The sequence below is a fragment of the Rhinopithecus roxellana genome, chromosome 3 (genome assembly GCF_007565055.1).
Source record: "Rhinopithecus roxellana isolate Shanxi Qingling chromosome 3, ASM756505v1, whole genome shotgun sequence".
Classification (NCBI taxonomy): domain Eukaryota; kingdom Metazoa; phylum Chordata; class Mammalia; order Primates; family Cercopithecidae; genus Rhinopithecus; species Rhinopithecus roxellana.
This window is the reverse complement of record NC_044551.1, coordinates 114,735,246-114,749,414: the sequence shown is the minus strand read 5'-3', so window position 1 is coordinate 114,749,414 and position 14,169 is coordinate 114,735,246. Positions and strand designations below refer to the sequence as shown.

The following is a 14,169-nucleotide window of genomic DNA, read 5'->3' as shown; positions in this document are numbered from 1 at the left end:
GCTGTGGAGACCATTTTCCTCTGACAGATCTCTGACCCTGTGTCTTCCATGGAAAATATATGGAGCATGTCCTGAAGAGGAGGACGGACATTGGAAATAAGGAAGAGCAAGTGGATGTCTGGGACTGACAAGGGGGCTGGCCAAGAGGATGCACGTTTGGACCCAGACACAGGGAGAAAACTGTGTTAGCGTCTGGCACAGAACAGGGTGAAGAAGAGACAGGGGATAGCTTGAACATGGCTGTGACGGACGTGACCAAGCAAGTAAGCAAGACAGGAGCGAGGACTCTGGCTAAGACAGGAGCAGAGAGGGAGAATTTTGTTGATATCTGTGAGCCCACACAACAAAGAAGGTGTGTTTGGAGACATCAGTGACCGCGATAGGACACAACAAGCTATCGTGCTTAGAACGCGAGTGAGACAGATCAGACACAGTGAGTGACGGGAGCATGTCAGAGACACCAGAGACCACGTGGCAAGAGCAGAGAATCTGGGAAGAGGAAGTGCTGGGAAATAAAAAGTGAACAAGGAGGCCATTATGTCCTCTGACTCCCTCCAGCGCCACCTGCTGGAATCTCGGAGGAAAAGCCCAGCTTGCACCGGGTTCCTGCACCGGCGGACGGAAGGCCTCAGGTGAAGAGAATACCGGGTGCAGTCGCGCACAAGCAGCAGCTTAGGACCTGGCCCTCTTTCGGAGGCATGGCTGTCTTCTGGGTCATTGTCCCAGGGGCCTAAGTGTCACTCGGCTGAGTAGCCACCAAAGGAGAAGTTGCTGGCGGGTGACACTGACTCTCCCATTGGCCACCACACTCCACTGCATCCCTAGAGAGAGGAGAAGATTACAGAACCTCAGAATTGAAATGGATGTTGCAGATCATCTCCTGAAAGAGCCCACCTGCATGGCAGGAACACTCTGTGCCATGCAGATGAGTAGCTATTTGGCTTCTACTTAGAAATTTCAAATGACAGGCCAGTCCATATTAATTCTGGGCAACAATAGCTACTAGAAATAACCCATCAATATTCAGCCAAAATCGGTGTCCATGTGGCTTCTACCTGATGGACCTAGTGCGCCTATCAGGCCCCCTCAGCATTGCGCCCTCTACCGATTATATCCTTCAAGTTTTCTCTACTCCAGGCTACACATTCCATTTTCTTTAATAGTTCATTATATATTATGGTTTCCAGATTATTCCCCATAATGGGCACTGTCCTTTGAACACCTCTCTTGAATTATGGTACTAGGAAAGTGCACAAATTTTCGCAGTGAGCCTGACTTACATCATGTACTTTTCATCATCAATTGGGTTTACTTCTATGAATGTAGTCAAATTCAGTTCATTTCTAACATTGGTAATAAGTTATTGGCGTATATTGAGCTTGCGGCCAACTTTGATCATTTTCGATACGACAACTGTCAGTTCCTAAGGTTCTTTACTACATTGCTGCATAGTTGATTTTATTTATTTATTTATTTGAGCCAAAATATAAACCATCACATTTCACTCAGTTAAACTTTGCTGTCTTGGTTCGATATCACTTTAGTCAGCTGAGATCATTCCAAATCATAGCAATTTTAACATGCAAGATATGATTATTTAACATCCACTCAAACTAGATCTTAAGGTTTTTGCAAGCACATAGGAAGATCAAATAATCTACAATCATAGATATTTCAGTTTAGTGTCATCTACCTTTTAGTTTTTCAGGCAAGGTAAAAAATGTTGAGCAAGATAAAACAGAAAATCATAGCTACCCCAAGACAGGCTTCCTGGCAGTCAAACATCTAATGCTCAATGTGCCTGAGAATGGACCCACTCTGACAGGCTTTGTCCAATGCCTTGCTAAAATGTCTCTGCCAAACAGAAAGTCTTTCCTAACAGATAAAGAAATTATTTGGCATGAATTATTATACAACAGTGAATCTTACTTATACAAGCTATGAGTCTATGGTTTCTGGAGTTTAGCTTTAGTGTTTCTTGAAAAATTGGGGCAATATTTACTATCTCCAGGCTTCCACCTATTCCCCAGTCCTAGACAAAGATCATCAGACTTGTTAGCAACAAGTTCCTTTAAACCCCTGAGACATGACACATCTTGGCTAGAAAGAGTTAAATGCTTTCCATCAATCCTGGACAGCAACTTTCTCCCCAAAATGTTCTCTTCTTTCCAGTTGGAAGTCTATTCTTATTACAGCAGAATATGCAAGATTTCTTCCCTAAATAATGAGATCTAACTATTTCTGGGTTAGATCCGAACATAGCTCTGAACATAGCTTTTGTTCATCCTTGATTCATCCTTGGTTATATGTTCCTTCCTCCACATTTTCCACATGCCTTTTTGAAGTGTAAACTCTCTAGATAACTCAAGATGTGCCCTCAGGCCTTTACATGCTCCCTTACATTTTTATCTGTCTTATTCATTGAATATATCTATTAAGAGAAAGAAGAATGAATGAAAGGGAAGAAATGAAGGTAAAAAAGGAAGGAAGGAGAGAAGGAAGAAAGGGAAGGAGGAAGGAAAGAAGGAAAGGAAGGAAAGAAGGAAGGGAAAGAGGGAGAGAGGGAAGAAAAAAAATAGGAATTTCTCATCTCTCATTGGCCAAATTCCCTTTGTGTCATATTTGTTATTATTGTCATTATTAGCAACGATGAAAACAACCACCCCCTGGTGTGCCAGGCATTGGGCTGAATGCATTATATGCCTTAATTCATGTACTATATCCATTTAACAGGAAGGAAACTGAGCTTCAAGGAGTATAAGTAACTTGCCCAAGTGTACACAGTTAATAAATGACAGGGTCAGACCTTGCATTTAAGTCATTTTTGACACCAGCATCTGTGCTAGTAATTGTTCTACTGTATTGTCATTCATCGTTTTGACAACTACCACTATAGATATAGTATTTAGGTCTTGCTGTCTCTAGCATTTCTTTGTCCCACTATGGCAGATTCCTGGGTGAAATGAATATGTGCAGGGGTGTATGTTATAAATGTTCCACCTGTGAGAAATCTGCAGTGTGATGTGACCTCTCCATTTATTGCAACACAATATGACTGTGACACTAACATTGGACTCTTTCCTGCTAACTCCATCTGACCATTAAAGAAGAGTCATTGCCAAGTGGAACCCAATGTTTTCTGTGATGTAGAACTAGGGAGACTATGTGTAAATGGGGGGGAAACCCTGCAATGGTAGGAGGAAAGTACAGAAGACAAAGAGAGGGGTTACATGAATAAACATAATAAAGAATGAGGGGTGAGGATAAAAGACAAGGTGAAAAGATCAGAGCTGAAGAAAACCATGTGGTTTGGCATGTGGAAGGCTCCAGAGCAATTGGAGAGAGGAAGAGGTTCTTTGAGAAATGTTTTCTGAAGGGCTACATTGGCTCTCTCTTTCTCTCCCTCTCTATCTATCTTTGACACTGGCAAACTCAGCTTCAATATATTGGCTCTGTTGTACAATTCTTTTAGAGATTTAAATAAAGATTGAAAATATTCTAGTATTGCTATTTGATGCCTAATACCAGGTTACATCAATATAGCTCTGGCCATGGAGAAAGAACAGTGGCCCAGCGTCTAACTCTATGAAGGACTCACAACCATCTCTCTCAGCAGGATGGATGGGAACTTGAGAATAATGATAGAATGATCTTACAGATAGTTGGCTCATAGCCGCGGTTCTCATTGTTATACTTACATCATTGTTCACAGTTAACAGTTTAGTGTCATCTGCCTTTTAGGCCTTCATACATGATAAAAAACAATATGGTACATTATGCTGCACCACAAGAGACCTCCATCCTGTGCAACAAGATCATCCTCAGTGCATGTGGCTTTAACACTCAGGAAGCCCCTTTCACTCCCAGCTACAAGGTCACCCTACTAATTCAGAGAAGAAAGCAGCAGAGTGTAGCAACCAGAAGACAGGTACCTGGGTTCTAATGCCTCCATTTGAGTGACTCTGGATGACTTCGTCCCTTTCCTGTGCCTCACTTTTCCCATTTGTTAAATGAAGGGGAGGATAATCTATAAGATCCTTTGCAACTCTGACATTCTGATTCTATGAGTAGCAGGGATGGTGGGTGACAGAGACAGGCCTTCTGATTGGGCACCAGCTGTGTGTGGGACTGTTCTCCAAAGCTGTGGGTAATTGCTTCAAATCTGGCTTTTAATATTCTATTGTTAGTATCTGATACTTTATATTCCATGTGGAGGGAAGAGGTTTCACGGGAAACACAGGGAGGGTAATTTTGGATTTGTATTAAAGAATCTGAAAGACCTCAATTCAGGAATCTGTGAAATTACATTGCAAAGCTGTTAAACGTATCTGGGTAGGATAGGATAGGGTGGGGCTGAGATGCCACAACTTAAAATGCAGCGAGATCACAACTGTCTCTCCTCAAACATATGTTCGATCAAAAACATTGGCAGAGCCACTCAAAATCCCTGATGCAAAACATCATTTAAAAAGAATCTTTCTCCAATATTTTAACGGATGAGTTTTTAAAATGCAGTTTCTTGTTATAATCGTGTTGGTAAAAATCCCTGACAATTTACAAAGCATTGTCATATCTTTTCTCACATTTTATTTTCAATGCAAATCTGTAGGGCAAGAAGGTACAGAGTCTTATTTCCATGTTAGGGGAATAGGAAAGTGTAATGTAGGGGCATGGACTGATTGATGGGTAATGGTGGATCTAGTACTTCAGGTATTCTGCCCTTCAAATCAAGAATTCTGCCCATTCGGAAACATGGAAATCATTTATGTGGTGGGAAGTTTGATAACGAGGTTTAATATTAGCAGTTAATGAAACAGACTTACAATTACCTGTTCTCTAGAAGAAAGAATAGGAGGAGGAGGAATAAGGAGAAGAAGAGGAAGAAGAAAAGGAAGAGGAGGAGGAGGAAGAGGAGGAGGAAGAGTAGGAAGAGAAGGAGGAGAATCACTTGCTAAGACATCTTTCTCAAAGGTCCAGAGGCTATGTGCATGAGAACTATATTGGGTATTTGTATAAAATACAGATTCCCAGGATCCATACCAGACCTTTGACAGCGAGGGCAGAAGGGCAGGAGTGAGGCGGAGAGAGCAGCAATCTGCATTTTAAAAAACTGCTCTCAGTTGATTTTTACGCACACAGGTGTATGAGATTTCCCGCCAGCCATTCTACTCATACCAGAGAGAGAGCTTAGAGATAGAGACTTAGGGGGCAGTAGAGAGAAAGCACAGGCAGGTCAGAGGGGCCAGAGCTAGAAATCTGAAGCATTTGGTGATGCTCCCAAACAAAGGGAAAGGAATGGAAACAATGAAATAAAACATACATTTCAGCAAAGTGGACAAGTGAGTATTTATTGGTTTTCATCACATTGAAGATAAACAGATGAGAAAAGACTTGGTGATTATGAAAATGAGAAAGCAAAAAATGTAAAGAGATCTACAAAGCAATGTTTTTCTAGGTGATCTTCATGTGATGAGAAACAGAATTCTTGGGTATTGTTAGCTGATAAAAACCGAGATGTCTACAAACCGTGAGACACATAGATTTGTAATAAGTTATCAGCAAATTCGCTTGTTAAAAGTCAATTTCTTAAATTGTCTTTAGATTCACTATCAACCAGAATTCTACAGAGGCTAGAAGATCAAGCATTTCCCAAACATGGGATGTGTTCTGTGAGTGGTATCTCAGACAATGGGCACAGCATTAAATAATCTGAATGACAGCAAGGGGATTCAAATTATTTCATTCAGTCATTCTGACTCGGTGTGGTCCCGCTGTGGTTTAACAAGTCCCTAATACCTAACAAACGCAGTGCAGGCTTCAGGCTCAAAGCCTTTGGCAAAAAAACAGGATAAAGTTAAATTTTAATAACTTCGTTTTATTTTCATTGCATTTATATTAAAAATCATCTTTTCTATGTAATTTTGCATTTAAGGTCACGATACAGAGTTTCCTTTACAAATACATTTATTTAGATTTAAAACGTATCTAAAGAAAAATAGTAAATAAATACTAGCATGGCATGGGTAGAGTGGTGATATGATAAAAAAAATCATGAAAGTAGCATGCAAGTGACAAAAGCTCCTATCAGACAGATGAGAAAACTAAATTGCAGAAAGCACAGTGTCTTGGCAAGGACATAAAGCAATGCATCTGCAGGGCACGAGCTCTAGAATCTTTCTTTCTACTGTTTTTGAAGCTTGCAGAAAGCTGAGCTTTCACACTTTGGGATGTTAACATTGTGGCCTCTGGACAAAATGTATTCCCAAGGCCCTTTAATTCCATCGCCAGCCTCAGATATGTCCATGTTTCAATACACCAAAGTGCGAGATCAAATCAGGCGTGGCTGATTCTAATCCCAATGTACTTCTTTCCCTATTTCTCCATATGCACACGGAACTAAGAGGTCAAATCAATGTCCTTTCTTGACTTTTTTCCATTGTCTACCATGGCTCCTAAATGGCAAATAAAAGGATTGAAACCTGAATCTTTGGGAGTCAGACTATCTACCTGTTTTTTCTATAGTATTCCAATATAAAAGAACCTGAAAATATCTCAGAGAAAATACCTTAAAAGTATGTTTTAAACACAGCCAATATTTACTGCATGTTTATTATGTGTCAACTACTGTGCTAAGAAATTCATGGATTATTTCATATAAACTTCACAATAAGCCTATCACATGGGTTTTATTATTTGCAGGCTCTGGCTGAGTGGAACGAATCCTAGTAACTTTCCCCAGGTAGAATATCTAGAGAGTGGTGGGGTCAGGATCTGAACTCAGAGCCTCATTGAAACAACATCACTAAATTTGCACCTTCGTGCAACAGGCATTCTCAACCCCTAAATAGTGCTCTTGAGAAGCTGCCCATGTGAGTGACAGTGAGTCAGGTACATAAAGAATACTTAAGATACTGAGGGATAAGCTGAACTCCAAGAGAAGGGCAAGCAGGTGGTAAGAGGGGCCAGAGACTGAGGGGAAAGTGGGCCTGGAAAGTTTAGAGAGCTCCTATTGGAACCGTGCCTAGAAGAATGAGTAGTCTTGTGCCAGGCTGGAAAGTGAGACAGCATTCGAGGCAGCAGAAATGATCCAGAGACAAAATAATTCCCTATTTGTTTGAGAAAAGCTGACCAGTCTTGTATGTTTATTGCACAAAGAGTTAGGTCAGGGGAGCTGGGAGCTGGGCTGCAGCGGGGAGAGTTGAGGGAAATGAGCTGGAAAACTAGATTGGGTCAGGCCAAGAAAGGCTTCATATGTCCTTCCCTCTCTACCCACTGCAAATCCTACTGTACTGCTCAAGGTTATCCTATTACAACCCAATCCAGCTGGCATTTGCAGTTTAAAATCCCACATGTCTGAATGGCCTTTCCATCTTCCTGAGTGATAAACATGAAGCAGCTTCTCCCTTTATGGCTATATTATATACATAGTCCCAAAAGAAAACCAGAGGCAGAGAAAATAATTTATAATTTGCAACTCTGTCAAGGAAAGAGCATCCTAAAACCACCAAAATGTGTGAATAGCCTTTCAGTTCAAATTCTAGAACTCACCCTTTTGGAAAGTCAGCAAAAAATGGACTGAATGTAGAAGTCTCCCAGGATGGTCTGCTTAACTTTTGAGTGTATGTGTCTGTGTGTAGCTTCCAAGGGCAGGAATTAGACCATGAGGAAATAGTAAGAAGATAAAAGCCCAACTGTGAGCTCCTTAGCCACAGGAATCTTGCCTGCCTAGGTCTTTGCTGGAGCCCCTCTGCCTAGAACAGTGTCTGTACCCTATTAGGCATATAATAAGTAGATAATAAATGAATGGAGGAATTAATGAGTAAGTGAGAAATGGATGTAGGAGTTCTGATTCCTAGGTTCTGGTCTTTGTTCCTCTGATGATGTGGCTGCATTAGCTTAGCGAACTCCTTAAGTTCTCCGAGCCTCTATTTTCTTGTCTGTAAGATATTGAGGTCAGCAATCTACTTCAGGTTATTTTTAACAAGACTTCAACCAATAACCTCATGGAGTGGTCATAGGAGACTTTGGAGGGATGGAGCAATGGTCATGATGCTGTGCACACATGCCTCCGCACCAACACCTGCTTTGCTCAAAGCAATTCTATTTTTGTTGTTTGCACTTCCAAGTGAGATACCATTTGAAGAAAAGATTGCTAAATCTTCCAAAAATGTTTGATAACCACTGGGCTGTTTGAGCTCTCATATCACTTCCAGCTAGAAGATTCTAAGCTTTTATGATGAAGATACAGAGAAGTAAAATTTGACCAAACTTTGCAACAACTAGGACTGCCAAGCAATATAATGCCTTACCTTGGATAATAATGAGCTATCCTTCATTGGGAGAAGAGATGGAAAGCTACTTACAGGCAAGTGAGAGAAAATATCACTGTACTGGGGAGGACGTTTAACCAGATCACTTCTGAAACCCTCTCCATGTCTAAGAATCAACAATTCTGAATTTTTACAAGAGTTTTGAGTTAGCTATCAAAGAGCACAGTTTAGTAGTTAACAACAAAGAGATGTGGAAATTACTAGAATCCTGGCCCTAACATCACCAGTTGTGGGATCTTAGCCAAGTTACTTAATCTCTCTGAGTTACAGTTTTCCCATCAGTAAAATGAAGACAATAATATGTGTTCCATAGAGTAAATGAGATGACCCGATGAGATGTCATATACAATGCACTGAGGTCAATGCCTGGCATATAAACTGATGCTCAATAAATGGTAGCTCCTAAGATAAGATGATGATGACTATAAAGATGGTGAAGTGTGAACCAAAAAGCCGAAGTATTCCTAAAGCAACTAGTTATTATATATGACAATCATTCACATCTATATATGTGTCTGTGTATATATTCATATGTATGTGTGTGTACGTGTGTGTACACATATACAGACACTCCTTTCCTTAAAGTCAGAAACTCAAAGCAGGCATTCCCAATTTACACATGGAGGAAGCAATTAAATTTTACCGGCCAGCGAAGAAAACTAAAGTCAGAAAAGGATAAAAAGAACTTGAGCAGATGCCAAATGTATTTGTTTGTCAGGTTTATCAAAACATGAATTCGCTCACTTCTTTGAGAATAAAAAAGTCTCCAAAAGCAATTCTAACTGTGACATCTTTCTAAGAATCTTGTTAAAAATAACCTGAAACAGGCATGGATATAAGAAAAGACAATTCAGAAATAATTTTTCGAAAAGTAGATTCTTGGCTCTTTGGTTGAATATAAGCAGAACGTACTCAGCTGTTTTTATAACCAGAAACATTCATTGGGTCTTCTTGCTCAGGGCTTGTAGATGACCTCACAGCACTTCCAGCAGGACAGCAGCTAGAACTCTGCATCATTCCTTTTCTCACAGCTCACCTATCCTTGCAGCTGAAGTGCTTTTCCTCCTCCTCCTGAACCTACTGCTCAGGAACAATCCTGTTTCTCATCAGAGGGCTTTATGGTGATTTTGACACCACACCATTTCTCTTCACACCCTGTTCCAATAATGAACCAGAGTTCCAGAAATCAGAATCCTGTCCTAGCAACCACTATTCCTGCCATTTTGCCTAATAAGATGGTGGTCTATCTCACACAAGTCTTGCAACTGTATGATCAGGCAAGAACCACTTGTGCTCCCATTTTGCACAGGAAAAAACCAAAGCACCAAGAGGTTGAGTAACTAACGCAAGATCACACAGCTTCAAAGTGGCAGGACCAAAAATCAAACTGAGGCCCATCAAATACCAATCCCTGTGCTTTTAACTGTATCACTAAACCACTGCATCAGAAACCTGGTTCCTCCTACATTGGGATTCTGTCTTTTTCTTTCCAGAGCCTGAAGTCCTGATCCTAACTGTCTCTGTATGAAAAAAGAAGTATCATAAAAAACTGAATGAGAAGATGTATCCTTAATTCCAGCCCAGAGCCCCTTCTTCTTGCAAATCTTTAAACAACAATTTGTTTCATATTAAAGCTTCAAAGAATGTGTGTGCGTGTGTGTGTAAATATCATTAAATATATTCAATATTTGTTCCAAATGCAATCGCACACATCAAATTAGCTGTTTACCACTGAGCATCTAGAGATATTTCTCCTTTGGAAATGTCTACATTTTCTACCAACTCCAGACTGCCAAACATTCAGTAAAGGAAAGCAGAATGGCCCCCTAAAATTGACAATATCATCTCTGACATCTCTCTTCTCACTAGTAATATTTCCAGAAGTTCTCCATCTTCAACCCAACAAAATGTAACACTGGCTGAAGTAGAGTTTGCTCTCCTCTACACTTAACTGCACTGTGGGATGATGCTCATGATTTTATAACTCACAGAACCACAAAAAAGGGGCCGAGAACATGTTATTCCATCTATTCACCTCTTCCCCAGAAATGTTGACTAAAGATCATTCGGTTCTTCCAGTTACTGATATTCAGTCAGTCAACTTCTTTTTTTTTTCTTTTTTTGAGACGGAGTCTCGCTCTGTCGCCCAGGCTGGAGTGCAGTGGCCGGATCTCAGCTCACTGCAAGCTCCGCCTCCTGGGTTTACCCCATTCTCCTGCCTCAGCCTCCCGAGTAGCTGGGACTACAGGCGCCCGCCACCTCACCCGGCTAGTTTTTTGTATTTTTTAGTAGAGACGGAGTTTCACCGTGTTAGCCAGGATGGTCTCCACCTCCTGACCTTGTGATCCGCCCGCCTCGGCCTCCCAAAGTGCTGGGATTACAGGCTTGAGCCACCGCGCCCGACCCAGTCAACACTTTTAATTGACTGATGGTCACCCAATTTTTTTCCTTCAGCTTTACTAGGAACCCCCTAGTAAGGCAATCCATTCCATTTTGTGATGAAATACATGTTCTTATAACCTCAATCCTTTGTTTCTTACCTCTCTCCCTCACATTATGCAGAAGAAGTCGAATTCCTGTTTCCTCTAACAGCCCTTTAAATATATAAAAATGATCATTATGACCTAAAGCCTCTTTGCTCTAAGTTCAGCATCCCCAGTTACTTCTACTGTTATTTATATGTCATAAATTCTGTAAAGAAAGTCATGGCATTTACCCTCTTCTGAACATACTCCAGCTTGTCAATCCCCAGTACAAGATGAAGCTTTTACCATTTCCATGGACCAGGTACCTGCACCATTGCACCATGGACTAAACACAGATTTACATGGGAATATGGTTTTCCAGTGGGTATCTCAGTGTGCTTTGGAGGAGATTTCTTCCTGAACAGCTGCTCTGACTAAATTGGGAGGTCTGTGTACTCGCCAAGTACATGCTGTAAGAGAACAAGCTCCTAGAGCCTGCCTTGTGGAAAGGGCTTATCTGCAAGGTTACTGCTGGCACTCTAACCACAGAAGTTCAGGACCTTTCCTCCTAGAAACCATATCAGTTGCCTTCTACGGGGCTTCCTTTTTGGTCTTGCCTTAAGAATGTATGAGGATTAAAAGGAGCCAAATGGTGCAGGGGCTGAACCTCCTGGCATTGTTGAAAGACCTCTCCTGCTGTCCTTGGCAAGGAGGTTCTCTGTTGTAAAGCTCAGAGGACTGGTTTAAAGCAGGGTTTCTTAATCTTGGCACTATCTGGAAATCTGGGGCCAGATAATTCTTTGCTCTAGGGCGTTCCATGCATTGTTGGATGATTAGCAGTATCCCTGGCCTCAACCCACTATACACCAATAGTATTCCCACGTTGTGACAACCAAAAATGCCTCCGGATATTGCCAAATGTTCCCTGGTAAAACGAGATATTTCCTGATAAAGAACCCACACAATCTCAGTGATCTAAGACATGCAGCTAGATCTAAACTTAAAGCATTATCTAATTCAACTTCCTCATTTTTATTGGTATTGGGAGAGATAATGACTTCATAATGATCACAAAGGGACTAGAAGACAGGCCTCCTGCTCTTTCCAGGACACCAGTGGTTGTCAACCCTGCTGCACACCCAAGCTCCTAAAATAAATGGACTTCTGGTTCCCAACCAGACCAATTAAAATAGAATCTCTACAAGTGAAGTTCAGGCTCAGTTACTGCTTAAGAGTCCCCCATGGCTGTACTGTGCAGCCACGGTTGAGGGCCAGGTCACCACATCACACTGCCTTTATTGTTGACCTCAAATAAACTATGTTGGGCATTTCTGGAGCTCAGCATTGCTTGGGGGCTTGCCCTCCAGAGTGGCATGCATAATCCCTCTTTATTATGAATGCTGATCTCTGAGGGCTGGTACACAAAACACCGACACCCTGACAGTGGGTGTACCTATGGAGCAAAAGGAGGAAAACAAACTCACAGAATGTGCCCGACTTGTTTGACATGGCTGGTATATTTTATGCTGGGTCAAAGAAATGCCTACAGGTAATTTAAAATCCAGAAGGCATATTCAAAATAACAGCCCCAACTGTTCAGCACAGGGCATGATGTACCCAGGAAACAAGTCTTGTCTCATGTTGCTTAAACCATTATTTATGAACAGCGTGATTAATTTATTTCTGGCTTTTCTTCCAGTAAAGGAGCTCTACCTTCCTTGTTTCAGGAGCAGTGTTTAGAACATGGAGATTTTTATTGACTCATTTCTTAAGAAATTCTTATCAGGAAGCTGAGAAAATAACTGGAGACCTGGAGGAAGATGTTTTACCAAGATATGGATGATGCTATGGAAATACTTGTGATAACAATGTAGCAGTTTCCATTCATTGAATGCTTTCTGTGTAATAGGAACTGGCATATCCCTGAACAGATGTTATCATATTTAACCTTAACAAAAGTCCCATGAAATGGGTTCTAATATTATGTCCACTTTACAGATGAAGAAAAAAACTTGGGGATGTTTGGTCAAATGCTTAAGGTCATATTGACACTAAATGGTAGATCTCAGACAGGACTGAAACCCAGGTGGGCCAGATTCCAGCACCTGCAGCCATGACACTGTACTGGGGGGGATGGCCCTTTGATTACATACCAATGGTCGCCTTCCACTAAGCCAGAAGCAGGAACTTTTCCTGAACAGTAAGTCTCAATGGAGGGGATAATGTTTCAGACTCAGCACATTAGCCTAGAAGTGGGCATCCTGGAGAGAAGCTTAGGCCAACCGATTAACACATTTCTGAAAAGCAGGTACATTTTGCAAACAGCACTAACTTTTCTAATCCTGAGTATTTGACAAGACCATTGGTGTTCTTTTGAAGTTTTTATTCTCACTATCTTCCTGGTGTGACCTCAAACAAGAACAGTGTTTTCTGAGAGATTACTTCATGTTGTGATGGGGACCAAGGCCGGATTTGTGAGTATGTGACCAGTGCATATACAGGAATCCAGACCTAAGTTTAATGCTCTGCTGCCATCTTGAAATTCTTGATAACTTTATTCTTGAATTTGTGAATATTAGTAGAATGTGTATGTATCGAAAAGTGAAATAAAAGCTGTTGAGTTAGTTTTCTGCACTGTTCTGGTAAAAACAAAATACAAAAGTATGTATGAACTACCTACCATGATTTGTATAATTTTGATGATTCCACATACAAGTTAAATGCTCTTTTATTTACATTTGAAATTGGCATTGCGCAATGTAAAAGTGAATGATAAATCGATTCATGTATCAATGATAAATGAATGATAAATTGGTGCTAATAATTTCAAAAATTTCTTTACTAGAACAAAGGTAATTAGCAAGTTAAAAAAAAAAAAAACACCAAGACAAGTTGGGAGGGAGTGAATGAACAGAAAAGAAAGGCTTTAAATTTTAATACCTTTAAAAACACTTTTTCCTGCCTTTTGAACAAGTGGCTTGCATTTGGCCAGCAAATTATGTAGTCTGCCCTGGTAGGGCTTAATGGAGACAAAGGAAGGTCATCCTCATCCATCTCTGATTTACCCAGATTAAGTCTGTTTTGGCTCAAAACAATGAGGTAAACGTTGAATACGATTGTAACCTCCAAAGTTCAAGGTAAAGGCCATAAGATGGCTTTTAAATGTCAAACAACTTTACAACATTAGCAGAAACCTCTGAGGATCCAAAATAAATCAACTCTAAATCATTTCGTCATCCATGGGTAAAAATCTTCCAATTCACATTATGAAAACCTTTATTTAAAAGGGGAATTCTGAAGTGCTGAAGTCAAAATTTGACAAGTGGTTTCACAGTGAACAAACAACTATTTCAGTTATGGAATTAACACATATT

At 40.7% G+C, this 14,169-nt stretch overlaps 1 protein-coding gene across 1 annotated transcript in view; it reads right to left on the bottom strand.

Annotated features, from left to right (window-relative positions):
• The window catches only part of HTR4 (5-hydroxytryptamine receptor 4), a 64,067-nt gene that overhangs the window by 1,004 nt on the left and 48,894 nt on the right, over positions 1 to 14,169 (bottom strand). The window lies entirely within an intron of this gene.